The following is a 17,080-nucleotide window of genomic DNA, read 5'->3' on the forward strand; positions in this document are numbered from 1 at the left end:
GAAAGAAAAGGAGAGTCAGAACCCTCACCTAGACATAACAATCCATTCGAGACCGCTGCAGTCGGTTGCGAGAAGCCCAAAACCTCGAGCGATACCTCCATGTCTTCCATTAGCGTTGAGAGTTTAGTTACCTACACAGCCAATGGAAGGGTTGATTCTAGTTCCTTCCCTGCTCTTGACATGTGTTTTTCTTCTACCCAGATATCTGATGGGGCCAAGTTGTCGGAGGAATAATCAAGCAGCTCCGCATCCATGCATAAGCCCAACGTCATTGAAGAGCAGGTTGTTGTTCCGAGAAAACCAGGCGAGACCCCCAACAGACACTGACCCCTATTGAATTCTTTCAAGGCTCTCAGAGACCGGTTGTCGTTACAAACCTTATCCATTATGATAGTAAGAATCCCTAACTGTCGCGAAAAGCTCAAACGGAAAGATCCCAGCAAAATCTTGTCCGTTCCCAACCTCTGACAGTGAAACCAAGTAAATTAACCCCGGGGAGGAGATTAATGGTTAAAAATGGCTCTCACCAAACTGTAAGCAAGTACCGTCCGCGTCCCAAGCCTGTGAGGAGGAGGGGAAAAACAAATGGAGTCTTCAGAAGAAGGGACAAAAGTTCCCCCCGGTAGTGTGCTTAGACTATCACTGGAAAAAATCATCGTCACTACCTCCATCAATGGAGCGGGGCCTGCAAGAACCTGTAAAACCTATCCCACCCTTCAACACCCCCCCCCGTCCATGTTTCTTGTTATCAAACCTTCCTCTAACATTCCCTCAATCTCTACCATCTGAGATGAAAAATCAATCTAATTATTATTATGTATAAACACAATATAAATTTAAAATATAAAGAGATTTATGAACACTTAGAAAAGAGGTATGGTAAATAAATAAACATATAAATAAACCAGAGGTATGTAAACCCTAGCCCACCCTTCGAAACCCTCCCACTCCATCTTTCTTGTTATCAAACCTTCCTCTAACATTTCCTCAATCTCTACCTTCTGAGATGAAAAATCAATCTAATTATTATTATGTATAAACACAATATAAATTTAAAATATAAAGATGTTTATGAACACTTATAAAAGAGGTATGGTAAATAAATAAACATATAAATAAACCAGAGGTATGGTAAATAAATAAAACTTTATTTATTTATTCCATAGGTATGGTAAATAAATAAAAATATAAATAAACTAGAGGTATGGTCAATAAATAAAAACTTTTTTTATATTCACGAAAACTAAAAAAAATGTTTTATTTAGGTGAAGCCTATGGGTCAAATACCATGGGCCAAATTATTATTAATACCATGCAAAAAAAATATATTAACCCTAATATTGATATTAAAAGATTATTATTATTATTATTATTAAATCTAATATTCATATCAATATATTATAATATTAATATTATTAAATTTAATAATTTTGGATTAATATAATATTAAATTTGTTATATTATAATATATATTAATATATCATGATGTATATTAAATCTATAGCAAAGACATAGAGTGATAGAGGCCGAGAGATAGTGGGAGTGACAAGGGAGAGATGGAGATAAACTGAAGGAGAGGGGAGAGGAGGAATGAAGAGAGAGAGAAGGAGAGAGAGACACAAATATGGAGGGGAGAGAGAGAGAACTAGAGAGGGAGGAAGATGTTGAGAGGATTGGAGGTAAGAGAGAGAGGGAGAGAGAGATGGGGAAGAGAGAGGAAGGTAGGATAGAAAGGGAGAGAGAGGAAGGATGAGAGTGAGGACTTCTGAGAGAGGAGGAGATAGTGAGGGATAGAGAGATGGAGGGAGAGAAGGAGAGAGGGAGGGATATTGTAACATAGTTGGAGAGAGAGAGATAGAGAGAGAGAGAGAGAGAGAGAGAGAGAGAGAGATTGGGGAAGAGAGAGTGAGGTAGGATAGAAAGGGAGAGAGAGGAAGAACGAGAGACAAGACTTGAGAGAGAGGAGTAGAATGATGGGGAAAGAGAGAATATTGGGGGGAGAGAGAGAGAGAGAGTGATGGGGGAAGAGAGAGGTAGGTAGGAGAGAAAGGGAGAGAGAGGAATTAAGAGAGAGCGAACTTGAGAGAGAGGATGAGAGAGGGAGGGAGAGAGGAGGAGAGAAGGAGATAAGAAGAAATACATAGAGAGTGATAAGTAGAGAGAGGGGGTATTACAAGAGAGCGATAAAGAGAAAAAGAAGGAGAGATGGAGAGAATGGGGGAGAGAAGGGGAGAGGGAAGGATATAGTAATAGAGTTGGAGGGTGGAGAGAGAGAGAAAGAGATAAGTGGGAGACAAAGGGAGAGAGAGGAATGAAGAGAGAGAGGATGTGAGAGAGTGGAGAGAGGGAGATAAAGAGAGATGGAGTTGGAGGGGGAGAGAGAGGGAGGTAAGAAAAAATAAATAGAGAGAGAAAGGTGGGGAGAGAGAGAGAGAGAGATAGAGAGGGAGTGATAAGGAAGATGGAGAGGGAGGGAGAGAGGGAGAGAGGACAAAAAAAGGGAAGAGAGATATAAGTTGTGGAGAGGGAGAGAGAGAGAGAGAGAGAGAGAGTAGGCAGGGATAGATAGATAGATTGGAGAAAGAGAGTGTGTCTTTTGGGGGTGATATAGAGAGACCAATGGAGATAGAGATATCGATGGAAAATGAAGAGAGGGAAGAAGATGGATATGGAGAGAGGGAGGGAGGGACAAAGAGATTGATAGATATGGAGTGAGAGAGTGTGTGCGTTTGGGGGGTTGAGATAGAGAGACAAATAAGGAGAGTTGGAGGGAAATATAGATATAGATGGAGGGGGAGAGAGGGAAGAATATTTTTTGCACTAGATGCATTGATTTCAGTGTAAATGGTGATTTCTAATCCTATTTTATTTCTTACACTAGATGCATTTATTTTAGTGTAGATTTTGATTTCTAATGATATTTGATTTCTTTTACTCGATGCATTGATCTCAATGTAGATGATTTCTAATCGTATTTGATTGCTTGCACTAAATGCATTGATTTCAGTGTAGATGGTGATTTCTAATCCTATTTGATTACTTGCACTAGATGCATTAATTTCAATGTAGATGGTGATTTCTAATAATATTTGACTGCTTGCACTATATGCATTGAATTCAATGTAGATTATTTCTAATCCTATTTGATTGCTTGCACTAAATGCCTTGATTTTAGTGTATATGGTGATTTCTAATCCTATTTGATTACTTGCACTAGATGCATTGATTTCAGTGTAGATGTTGGTTTATAATCCTATTTTCTTACTTGCACTAGATGCATTGATTTAAGTGTAGATGTAGGTTTATAATATTATTTGTTTTCTTGCACTAGATGCATTGGTTTGAGTGTAAATGTTGATTTATAATCCTATTTGATTGCTTGCATTAGATGCATTGATTTCAGTGTAGATGTTGATTTATGATTTCATGTAATTGGGTGTATGATGATACATTAATTTTAAAGTGATTGGATTAACATTGTGCATTGATTTCACTGTAAGCACAAAAAATTATTGACAATGTACATTGATTTTTGTGTTATAGTAGTTCAACCTATTAATATTGGAGAGAAAGAGAGAGAAGGTATGATGTTTACTACAATAGCTCGAGCTAAATATTTAAATGGTTTATAATTTAACATGTCCTTTTCTTATAATTGATATGAAAAGATGACAAAAGTAACAAGGGTGAAAATAAGAATAGTAGAAGAAAAGGGTTTGAGATTAATCACAATGAAGACTATTTGTAATTGGCTATATTCTTATTATTCACATTTTCTATCATTCAACACTATTACATTGTCACTTTACATTCAAAATTTTTATTTCATCATTTTCATCATTAACGTTATTAACAATATTTATCATCTCAACAAATTGAGGTAACTAAGCAAATTTAAAATTAAAATGACCAAATTAATCTGAGACAGATTTAGCATATTTAAGATGATTATATTAATATTAGATGAATTTACACATTATTGATAATTTAATCTTATTTTTGTTAGATTGTCTTTGGCCGCACACGACTGAAACCGACGTAGATCCATCTTAACTCTAGATCTATCAAGCACCGAGAGGGATCAAATATCTCGAGGTGAAAAAATTTCCTCAAGTTTTTAACTCAAATAAGAGGTTTTCACCTCGAGAGATTTGATCACTCTCGATGCTTGATAGATCCAGAGTTAAGATGGATCTAGGCTGGTAAATTAGATTAATATACATGTTTATTTTGGAATAGGGTTTTGCAATTTTAATTTAATTATCAATAATTATAAAGTGGATGGTAATTTAACTTCCATAGAATATTACATAATATTTATAGTTATAAACACAAAACAAAGGTTGAAATTTATCTTCAAAGAAGTTATGCCCTTTTTGACATTTTTTGTAAGTCAATAAAATTTTCATTATGGAAAAAAGTTACATTGTTGTTTACAACTTTTCAGAGTTTTTCTTACCAACCTCACTCCTACTAGATTTATTGGCCCACAATTGAGTTTCCAGAATTTTTATATTAACCTAGAAAAACTAAACAAAAGTGTACCCTAGAAAACCAACAAGATTGACACAAAACCTCTAAACATCAAGAATCAAAAGAAGCTATGGGTGTTGGGTTTGTCGGACTAGAACTTGGGGATCGTCATTGCGGAAATTTGTATTGAATGAGCCATTCCATGTGTTTTAAGCATGTGTCCAAATGGTTCAACGAGCCTCCAACCTATCCAAATGGTCTTGCATCCTCAGCTGGTTCCCTTGTAAATCATTGAGGAATTCATCATTTTTCTCCTTGAGAATCTATCCCAACAAAGTTTTTTAAGGTGAACTAATAAATATATTGATTTCTCCTTAGGCTAGTGTGTCCTAAGTTTGAGAGCCAATGGGAGACTCCACCAATAATCCTAGAGTAAAAGAAACATATATCAGATTGAGTGCATGGAGGGGTCGCGGTATCGAATGTTGCAACTGCCTCGTAAGCCTGAATCTTAGCCCAAGAGTGACTGGCCTAGCCGCGATTGAACTTCCCGTGTTCACCCCTTCCCATCTAATTACAACCTCTTTGTCTCGACATAATTCATCGCACTACAAACCAAGATTTGCTTTTGACGGAGGGAACTCAAAACTCAGTCGTTGATGATATATCCACTCAAGCTCCACTAGATTTGTCCAGAATTAACTACTCCCAATCAAACTCACTGTACCAGCTTACTCTCTCATCATCGAAACGAAGTTCACCTCTTAGGGTCCAACAAGGCAATGGGAAAGATAAGAATGATGAGAGACACCTGGCATAAAACCCAACCCCAGAAGAAATAAGGATGAGGAGGCAGAACCCACGATAACCCCAAATAGGAATTGGACTGAAACCTAGTGAAACAGAGCAACAACAAAAACCCCAAAAAGGTGAGTTTGTGCCTTGAAACTATAGCAACTCTAAAAATATGCAAAGAACTTGTAATAAACTTTACAATGTATCTAAACCAGAGAAATCAGGCACCTGAAATTACCTTAAATTAGTTTTAAAACGTCATAAGACCTTGGCTACAGTCAAGTGCCCGAAGCCCCCATGTTTTCAGGAGCTGAGGATTTCTGGTTTGAAATCTTCCAAATAGTTGTCTCGCTTGAGCTAGCTCTCTCCCCCACCAACTAAAGACAAAAAATTGCAAAGGCTGGAAACAACTATTGAATATATAAAGGATTAAACAACAACACCTCTCGGACCACACCCAAATCCTGCAAAGAAACCCCACTCAATTAGGAAATTTCCAAATTGGAGAATGGAATATCGAATTGCAAGGACATTGAGATAACACCCATGCAGCCATCTAAACCCTTGCTCTTCTTTCCTTTGCATACTCTCTGTTGAGAAATACTAAAGGACCTTGAAAAGTTGGCTCATTGAATGGAAATAACCACACATGTATCGTGCATGGGATGGTGTGCAACACCACCCTCCACCTTAAACACCTGGGAGTCACCCCACCTCTCACGGCCCCACACTAGTGATGTATCTAATTCTATTGTGGGCGTGGTGCTACACCAATTAACTATTTTCATTTCCCCACTACTAAATCTTTCGGACTACGCCTAACTTCCAACACTTCAATTATTTTCTGTGAAAGTGTTCTTCAATTATATATGCAACATAATTTGTTAAATTCAATTATCTTCATAAAATGTGTGATATCCAATAAATAGTAATAAACAATAGTAAACACACATTTATGAAGGGAGGGGGAAACTCCCCAAACACGTCTGCCCCATCTATATTATCAAACTCTGTAAATATTTTACAAGTTTACAATTTACAAAAATTGTGCTATTTGTCGTGCAACCTGCCCAAACTTCTGCCCACTCGTACAACCTATTTGTAGATCCCAATACAAATTTTTCATCATCGTACAACGTCCTGCATGTTTTGTCCACAACTCTACCTGAATGTTGTTATGTCGGTTGTGTAGTCCGTGCCCTGCCTGAACATGCAACAACGACCCCTACCTGAACATTAGAAACCCCAAGTTTTATACGCTGAACTGCCAAAACTATTCGTTCATAAAACTGCTTGGCCTACTGGCCTTGGGTGGGAACATGACCCAAGTTGCACCTCTCTTTCTATGGTTCTGGTTTGCACACATCCTCCTGAACTTGCCTGATCACTTTTCGACCTTCACCCTTCACACTTGTTTGAACTTGTACGAATTGTTTGGTTGATTCCTTGAACAATTTCCACTTCCTCCATACTTATACACCTTCCTACCGGAGCGCTTACCTAACCGACGCATCTGTTCACCTTCTTGAGCCAACCTAAACATTGGCTGACCTGCCAATATGTGTGAACACCCCAACCGACATGTGTTGAATGCGCCTTTCCTTCACAATGCCATGATCCAACCTATCATGTGTTCGGGAGGGCGCCCCTTGTCAGATCTGCTCAGTTGCACACTGCCTAGCTACTCACCCTCCATTTGGATGTCGTGTTTGCGCCCGTTATGCTGCCCTCCCAATGCTTGCCTACCTGGTCACTACACGTCATGCTCTCCACGAGTTAGGTGGGTGCCCACCGCTATGCCTCGTTGGACGCTCGTCGATTAAATGTGTTAGAGTGCCCCACCTTCATGCAGGCATGTGCCCTCTCGATTGGCCCTCGTGTGCATTCAGTTAAACACACCCGTTGCCTGACTCTCCCAAGTTTGGTTTTTTGGCTCTCTTCGTGTTGGTGGGCGGTCAGAGATGCTTGCTAGCTCAAGGCCCTAACATCCTCCCCCATTTTAAAATGGTGTTTTCCCTCGACAACACCATCCCAACAAACTCCATTGCCAAGACTAAATGTTGTAATGTTTCACCAACTCCAACATCAACTGTCCCTACTGCATGAACTCCCTGATCTCCATTGCACAAACCTCCATCAAGGCTCATGAATCTATGAAGGTAAGACTCTTCAATCTAAGATCATCAGCCAAAACTCGTCGCAGTCCTCCATACTTCCTCAACTCATGGAAGGTTTCCCCCTCCAAATCAGTTGCATGCTACTATCACAACTCATATCATGCCAATCCACCATGTATTGTCATCATGTGAGATGCTACTATGATACTCCAACTCAAATCAAACATATCTCAGTGCATTAAGCTGCCCCATGTCTCAAACTAGTCGGATGGCCAAGCCAACCATCATCCAATCCATGATAATGCACCTCCTCATGATTTCGTTAGATGTTTCTCTAGCGTTTTGTCACATATTCAACTCGATCAAGAACTCTTCCCATCAATCCATCGCTCAATGTTCCATACCCAGGTCCATGAAGAAAACTCCATCTCATCTATGATATGCTGCCAATTATTTTTGTCAAAGGGGCAAGTCTTCACTTTCCTCATCATCTCGTCCATGTGTTGCCCATGGTCATAGACCAACAGTCACCATGTCCAACGAAAATGGTTAAGTCTCAACTCAACCCATGCCCAATTGTTCCCACCAAGGCACCTCCATCATTGCAACTCCATCCAACTCCAAGGTGTCTCGTTTCTAATGCATCCATCAAGTCACTCCTCAAGGACATATCCCATACTATGTCTAAGGTATGCATCGCATACCGCATCAAAGTCAATTGTCGAACTGACCTCATCTCCTCAATGAACAAGATACTCCAAGACCACCATAGTATGAAGCCTTCATTGGCTATAACTCTCTCAAGTTGTCATAAGTTCATAAGAATCATCTTCATCCAACAATTTGCTAGGCACACTTGTCTCGGTCACAAGTGCCATCAAAAGTTTCCTTTTCCCTATACATTGTATCAACACTCTCATACACTACACATGTCTCCTCCAAGAACAACTATGGTCTTGTTATTCGAATGTGTCCAACATACCCATCAGTCCATCTGCAAAATATCCTCATGTCATATCGACAAGTCCATCTTGCCCACATCCTCACATTGGCACTTCTCCTTGATGTCAATACGAAATCTCTACACGTGCTCTCACTTGATGCCTCTACACAAAGTCTGCCATGCACCCTTCTTCTTTAACTCAATGCCCACAATTTTGGTTGCTCAACTCATCCACTTCAGTAGATCCAATGCAACTTTAGTCATCACATCCTTGCTTTCATTCAAGTTGGAACCCTCGGTCACCTTACCCTCATATTGTATCGTAGGTGCCTTCCATCATTGTTGCCTTTCCCACTAAATGTCCACCAAGACTGCCTCTTGGCCCTAACATGATGAAGTCCATCCAAATCATGTGTATCATATTCTCTTCACTTCAGTGTACCCTCCTTTCGTTCTGTCCATAAGTCATGTCAAGCACTTAGCTAATTCTCTGTTCAGCTAAGCATGACTCACCCATCGCAAAATTCATCATGTTCCACCAATGTCACAAGCATCTTCACCTTTTGCTCTAAGGTCGCATACTAACCAGATAAGTTCTGTAACAACAATTGTTCCTTGTTTCCAAAGTGCATAAGGTCTCATCATAATCTCCCACCGAAATTATGTCCATTGCATCAGCAAACAAATACGCCCTTCATCCATTTCTGCATATGGGCTAGCTCCCAAAAGATTCAACAAAACATAAGTCACAACAATACTTACATTTTCATGAGATCTCTCCATGTGAGTGCTTCCTTCCTTCAATGATTTCATTGTGCATGAATCTAGCTCAACTTGGGCAAGTAATGTTGTCCCAAGTTCCTGCTCTTCCACTGGCACTTCTGCAACACATTCTTCTTCAGATATCACAACTTCCTCTTCATCACAATCAAAAGATTCATCCTACTCCACTACCCAACCAGGTCAATGAAGCTCTCTTTTAAATTCATCCTCCAAAACTTCAAGTTTAACCCGAATCCTTTGTTTCTCATCTTTCATGTGATCCAACCTATACAAGGTTTGCAAGAGTCTCCCATGGCACTCTAGCCAACTTGCCATTATTTTTTCGTTCAACTTGGCTCCAACTTGCTACCTTGACCCTGTCAAACTATGTCGCACTATGACAAATTTCTCAAGCTAGCTCGGTCCTTCCTGAACCAAGCTCTGATACCATCTATCATGACCCCACGCTAGTGGCGACTCTAAGTCCACTATGGAAGCGGTGTGACACCGACTAACTTTTTCATTTCACCACTACTAAAGCTTTCAGACTACGCCTAACATCCAACACTTAGATTATTTTCTGTTCAATTTTTCTTGAAGTATATATACAACAGTATTCATTAGCTTCACTTATCTTCATAGAATGTGTGATATCTAATAAATAGTAATAACAACAGTAAACACATGTTTATGAAGGGAGGGGACAACTCCCCAAACAAGTCTCCCCAACTATATAATAAAACTCAGCAAATATTTTATAGGTTTAGAATTTACAAAACTCGTGTAATCTGTTGTGTAGCCTGCCCAAAATCCTACCCACTCGTACAACCTATTCTTGCAGCTCAATACAACTTCTGCCTAATCATGAAACATCCTGCACGTTCTGTGCACAACTCTACTTGAACGTTGTTATGCCGGTTGTGTAGCCTGTGCCTAGCCTGAACGTGTAGCAACAGTCGCTGCCTAAATGTGGTCATACATGAATGAGGCACCTGTGGCCCTGCCTGAACACCAGACACCCTAAGTTCTATACGTTGTACTTCCAAATCTATTCATTCAGAAAAATGCCTAACCTGACCGCCTTGGGCGGGTGCATGGCCTATGTCACACCTCTCTGCCTACGGTTCTCGTTTGCACGCATCCTCCTGAACTTGCCTGTTCACTTTTCGACCTTCGCCCTTTACACTTGTCTAAAATTGTACGAACTGCTTAGTTAATGCCTTGAATTATTTCCACTTCCTCCAAACTTATACGCCTTCCTACCCGAGTGTTTACCCAACCAACACATTTGTTCACCTTCTTGATTCAACCTAAGCATTGGTCGACATGCCAATATGTGTGAACATCCTAGTTGACATGTGTTGAATGCACCTCTTTGTTCACAATGCCATGAGCCGCCTTATCATGTATTCAGGTGGGTGCGCCTTGCCAGGTCGCTCGTCTGCACCTTGCCTGCACGTTGCCTAGTCACTCGCCCTCCATTCACACATCTTTCCCACACCCATTATGCTACTCGTCCAATGATTTCCTACTCGGTCGCTATACGTCACGCTCTCCACGAGTTGGGCGTGCGCCTACCGCTATGCCTCGTCGCATGCCCGTAGATTAAATGCGTTTGGGTACCCCACCTTGCATGAGTTCGATTTTTTTACTTGCCCTCATGCGTGTTTTGTTAGACGTGCTTGTCACCTGACTCACACGAGTTCGATTTTTTTACTCTCTCCATGTTGGTGGGAACTCACGGGCACTCACCAACTCGAGGCCCTGACATCACCTCTCCCTAGATCCATCCCACTTTGTTCATCCACCCCCATCAAGGTATGTTTTCATTTAATTTTATTATTATTATATTGAATATAAAAATAATAAAGTTATTTTTTATATAATATTATATTCTTAATAATGTAATCCTTAGCTTTTGAAGGCATGTTTTCTTCTCCAAAAACTCTAGATGATGAGTTACAAATGTTGTGTAGGCATGAGGATTTGAGGGGTCGACTTCCTCCCCACTTCCCAAAGTTCTATACATAGGTGCATTTAACGCACTCATTTCCATTCTCCCTAGAGATCCAAAGCTGTGACCCACCAAGTTTGTGAAAATAATTTGATGACATACCCAAAGTAGTTATTAATGCTAACTAGTCATGTTTAATGGACTTGCATTTTGTAGATCAAGGTCTAGTAGGGAAGTTCATAGGGATCTAGCCCTCCCAAAATTCCTTGAACATTTGGATTGATAAAAAATAGAGGCCTCTGATAAAGGAAACATTTGTTTCATTTATGGGAAATGATTTTTTACCTTTTACTTTGAGGGAAAGGTTGATAAGGATCTAATACCTAGAAGTGGGCCTTTTTTAATGGGGGATCAACTTCTCTATCTGGATCATTGGAGTCCAAATTTTAGCTCACAAAAATGGATCCCCTCGATGGTGCCAATATAGGTTAACTCCCCTATCTTCCTCTTCATTTCTCTAATGAGGAAACTTTTAAAAATATTGGAATTCCCTTAAAAATACATAGATATAACAAATACAAAAGGCAATAGGTTTTCCTATGCTCGAATTTGTGCGATGATCAATTTAGACAAAGGTATTCTAGAGGTGATTTAACTATCTCTAAACAATTGGCCCTTCGTCCAATCTTTATACTATGATTAGCTTCCCTTTAAATGCAAGTTTTTCCATGAATATATGTATTTCAATAGAAAATCCTCCAAAGCTAAAGATCAACAAAAGCACCAAGAACAAGTGGAGGAGTGGAAAAAATCCAAAAGATGAAGAGGTCCTAATAGGAAGAAAAATCCTCAAAAGGTCCCACATCCAAATACAAGGGATCCAAACATGTTTCCCCATCCCTAATGTACTTTTAAAGAGAACCCTTCAGCTAATCAACAAGCACATCATAAAGGATCCACAAGAAGTCATTTTGATGCATTAAAATACCTGGAAAATCCTAAAGAGGGACAAGGAAAATTGGTAGATCCTTTGGAGAAGGAGAATAATAAAAAAGGGAAAGAAGATGACGTTGGAGTACCAACTTTAGAATATGTTCCTATAGAAAACCCGGAAGAGGGGGAAGGGAAATTTGAGGAAGAAGAGGAGGTGTTCCTTTCTCCAAAATATCCCAAAAATACCCAAGGTGTCCCATGGTTAGAATATTAGAAGTCTAATGGAAATATTGAAAGAGAAGTTGAACACAAACAAGTTTCCAAGAGTGTAGGGGGAACCAATAATTGTGATCTCTAGATTAAATGGGTTGATAAGGAAAAAGAAGTTAGGGACACAACTGACTATACAAAAAACATTGCATTAAGTAACAAGAATGTTAAGGAAGGAAAGTGGAGTGATCCCACTCAAGGGGGAAACATCAAATCCTTAAGAAAATGATGAAGGTGGTCTCTTGGAATTGTAGGAGGATAGAAAATGAAAACATGATTTCAAAAGTAAGAAGCCTAATTAATGATGAAAAACCTCTTATCCTCCTTATCTCGGAAATAAAGTTGAGTGAGGACGAAATATTGAATAAGAGTAGAAAGGTTTGGAGAGGATGTGGGGCCTCAATGGTAGGTTGAAAGGGGTCTGTGAAGGCTTATATACCCTTTGGTCCCCCTCTATCTTTTATATGCTTCAATAGCGGAAATCTCAACATTGGATGGTAACCAATTTCCTACATTTTCCTATGTGGAAGGTATGTTCTATAGTTAATGTATACATGTTAGTTTCACACCAAGAAAAATTATTTTGTTGCAACTCTCTTTTCAATTTATTTTATAGCATAGATGTAATATACGATTTCATTTCCATAAGAATGTGATTAATCTATATTGAAGTTTATTCTCAATATTATATCTAGATCAGATGAAAAAAAAAGGTTTTCATGATTCAAATCACAGAGAAACATATATTTTTGCATCCATTTGTGGTTTTAATGCATCAAAGCCCAAGTTTCCTAGACATAGTCAAATAAATTTTACAACCTTTATTGTTCAACAACCACTTATGTTTAGTAGGAGAAAGATCCTATACAATTTCATACTAAAGTCTTTGAGCATATCTCCACCAAAAAAAAACAAAACAAAAAAAAAAACAACACTTTTATATCAAGCCATTAATTATTGTCATGAACTTAGAAAGAGGAAAGAAGATAACTCAAGTATAACCATACGATTCTAGCAATAGTAAAGCACACATTAATCCTCCTTTGGATTTAATGAAAATAAACCACCAAATCAAGTTAATGGAATAAGAAAATAAAGAAACAATGATCATGCACTTGTTAATGGCGAGACATTTTTATTGATGATATTTTATGTTTTCTATTATATATGCATCATAAAGAAAAATTAAAAAAAAACAATATTAAACATATTTATAGAAAATTAAAGAAAACAATATCAAACATATTTATATTATCTATGCATATATTATAATATTAGAATAAGTATAGTTAATATCTTAGACTTAAATATGCTAGAATTTTTAATATATTCCCCCCAAAAATACAAAACAAATACATGGACACCTTCCAAGGGTAATGGAAGGGAGTCGTTGCCTAACCAAGGCAAGAAAGAAGTGCTCAACTTGTTACTTGAAGCACAATAAACCCTACACCAGAAAGTACCATTATTTATTGCTTCTCAATAAAAATGGGTTGTTACATTCCAGGAGAGAGTGAGAAGGGTTAATGGAATGGAGTCATTACCTAACCAAGGCAAGAAAGAGATGCTCAACTTGTTACTTGAAGCACAATTAAACATACACCAAAAAGTACCATTATTTATTGCTTCTCAATGAAAATGGGTTGTTACATCTAAGAGAGAGTGAAAAGAGATAATGGCAATGTGATCCGGATTTAAACAAGAACGCAACAAATTACAGAGATAACCATATACACAAAGATGCAGCGGAAATAATACTTCATTTCATTAATGGAAAATACTGAAATATGCTTACAAACAGAAATGGCAACAAACTAGCTAGGGCGATGGTAGCTTATCTCTGAGAAGAGATGTGATGGCTACATGCCTCTGAACTGTGTTACAATGAGGCTCGAAGGCCTATTTATTGTTGAGAAACAATGGAAAAACCCTTAACATTCCAAAACCTAACCCTAGGAGATGAAACGCCAAACTGTGGGCCCCGTTTGGGGGTAAGTTGGTACATCAACTTCCTGGGGTCGTAACTTTGGCATATGATCTCCGTTTGACGCGTACAATAGCTCATTAGAAAGATCTATCCGAGCACTATCATTGTTGGAACGGGCAACACCAGTCCATCGTGTTGCCCCCAGATTCCCCAAAAAACGTCGTTTAGGGCCTCAAAACGGCTCCGGAAGTTCAGGACCCGAAAAACTGCTAAAAATAGTAAGTTGTGCTACAATTAAGGAAACTGAAAATGCTGAGAAAGACAATGGTGGGGGTCCAGGTGGACTTGGCAGGTGGCCACCAATATCCACCTGGATCATTCCTCCCCCCTTAGGAAGCAATGGTCCCCATTGCGTTGAGCTCCTCCATGAGATGAGGAAACTTCTGCTGAACTTGTTCCCTGGTGAGCCACTTGCCCTGCTGAAGGAGTTGGCCCGCTTTGACAACTCGATACAGTTGGATATTCTATTGGCGAGTGTTCTTGATCTGTGTGTCCATGATCCGATCAGTTGCAGCTTGTTCCATGCAATCTGGATTTAATTCTGTGGGTTTGAGCTGTTCTGCAATGTCGGATGTGTCTAGCAATGGTGGAAAGTATGGCCGAAGGCGGTCCACATTAAATACTGGGTGCAGGCCAAGGAATGGGGGAATGCTGAGCTCAAATGCATTGTCTCCCATAGCCTTAGTAATGGTGTAAGGACCATATCAGAGTGGTCTCAATTTCCGATAGGCTCCAGTAAGGCGTTCCTTTTGCAAATGCAACCAGACTTTGTCGCCCACCTGAAACTTGTGTGGCACCCGATGTTGATCATGTCGCTGCTTGTACTTGGCATTTGATTTCTCAAGAATGTCATGGACCTGCTGGCGAATATGTTGGATGCGCTCAATGAAGCTGGTGGCCTTATCTGTTTCGGACTGGACATGAGCTGAATTCATGTGAGTAGCTGCAAGTGGCATGGCCACATCAATGGGGCATAGTGGCTGGAATCCCAAACCCACCTGAAAAGGGCTATGGCCAGTGGAGCTGTGAAGAGCTCGGTTGTAGCTGTGCTGAACGTAGGGGAGGCTCTCGTCCCATGTGCGTGGATGCTTTGAGTTATACATGCGCAGAATGTGCACAATCATCCTATTGACAACCTCTGTCTGGCCATCAGTTTGAGGATGGAAGGCTGTGGACTTCGTGAGTTTGGTGTCCAGCATTGACCAGAGACTGGACCAAAAGGTGCTGAGAAACCGACTGTCCCGATCTGAGATGATAGACTGTGGGATCCCAAAGTGCACCCACACTCGTTCAAAGAAGAGTTTAGCAGTGGCTTCTGCTGTGATATTCTTCTTGCAGGCCACCATAATGGCCATCTTTGAGAACCTGTCGACGACCACAAAAACACAGTCATTTCCATGCTTAGTGGAAGGAAGGCCTGACATGTAATCCATGGAGATGGATTCCCAAGGTCGACTAGGGGTAGGCAACGGGGTATAGAGGCCTTGCTTCTTAATGGTCGGTTTGGCAATGGCACAGGCAGTACATGATCGGATGTACTTCCCAACATCCTGTCGAAGATTCGGCCAATAGAAATAGTTTTGCAGTACTGCCACTGTTTTCTCGACCCCGAAATGCCCAGCAGCCCGACTGTAGTGTGCTTCCCAAATCATCTTGGCACGCTCGCTTGAAGGAACACAAAGGTGACCGAGGTGGCATAATAGGGCATCCTGGAGGTGAAAATCTGCAACCTGCCGACCCTCCAAGAGTGTCTGGTATGTGTGGCCGAATTCTGGGTCGCTTTTGTAGAGAAGTGGCCAATCAGAAGTCTCGTGCCCGCAAGAGTTGAGCACGGTGGTTAGCGCCATGATCGGTGGTCGACTGAGGCAATCTGCAACATTATTGGTGCTGCCCTTTTTATACTTGATATTCAAGTGAAACTGTTGCAGGTATGTAGACCACTTCTGATGGCGATCATTCTGCAATTTCCCTTGGGTCTGTATGAACTGCAGAGGTCGGTGGTCTGTGTGGATGACCGTTTCCTTCCCCAAAATGTAATGCTTCCATTGTCGGCAGGCCTGTACAATGGAATACATCTCTTTATCATAAGTGGGGTACTTCCGGACTGTGTCTGAAAGTGTTTCACTGTGATATGCCACTGGATGTCCATGTTGAGTAAGGACTGCCCCAATAGCATAGTCAGAGGCATCTGTCTCGACCTCAAATGGTTGTTGTAAATCTGGTAACGCGAGCACTGGTGCCGTGCAGAGGCGATCCTTCAACTCCCTGAATGCCTTCTGTTGAGATTCAGACCAAAAGAATTTTGCTTTCGCCCCGCCCTTGGTGACTTGACTCAAGGGCCAAGAAATATGAGAAAATCCCAACACAAACCTGCGGTAGAAGTTGGCAAGACCTAGAAAGCTGCGGAGCTCTGTTAGAGTGGTTGGAGAGGGCCAATCCCGAATGACTTGGACCTTGGCTGGATCGACATGCACCCCCTGTTCATCAATGATGTATCCCAGATACTGAACCTCGGTCATGCCAAAAGTGCATTTCTCCAAATTGGCACATAGCTTGTGTTGCCGCAGTGTTTGGAGAACCTGTCGGATGTGGTGGAGGTGCTCTTCCCAACTCTGGCTGAAGATCAGAATGTCATCCAAGTATACTACTACAAAGGAGTTGGTGAATGGCCGCAAGATGTCATCCATTAGCCTCATAAAGGTTGCAGGAGCATTCGTCAATCCGAAAGGCATGACCAACCATTCGAAGAGGCCCTCCTTGGATTTGAAGGCAGTCTTCCACACATCTGAGGGTTCAATTGGTACCTGGTGATATCCTGACTTCAGATCGATCTTGCTGAAATATTT

This window comes from Pinus tabuliformis, chromosome 3_2, assembly GCF_031772625.1.
Source record: "Pinus tabuliformis cultivar Carrire ecotype Pingquan chromosome 3_2, CPIR1, whole genome shotgun sequence".
Lineage (NCBI taxonomy): Eukaryota > Viridiplantae > Streptophyta > Pinopsida > Pinales > Pinaceae > Pinus > Pinus tabuliformis.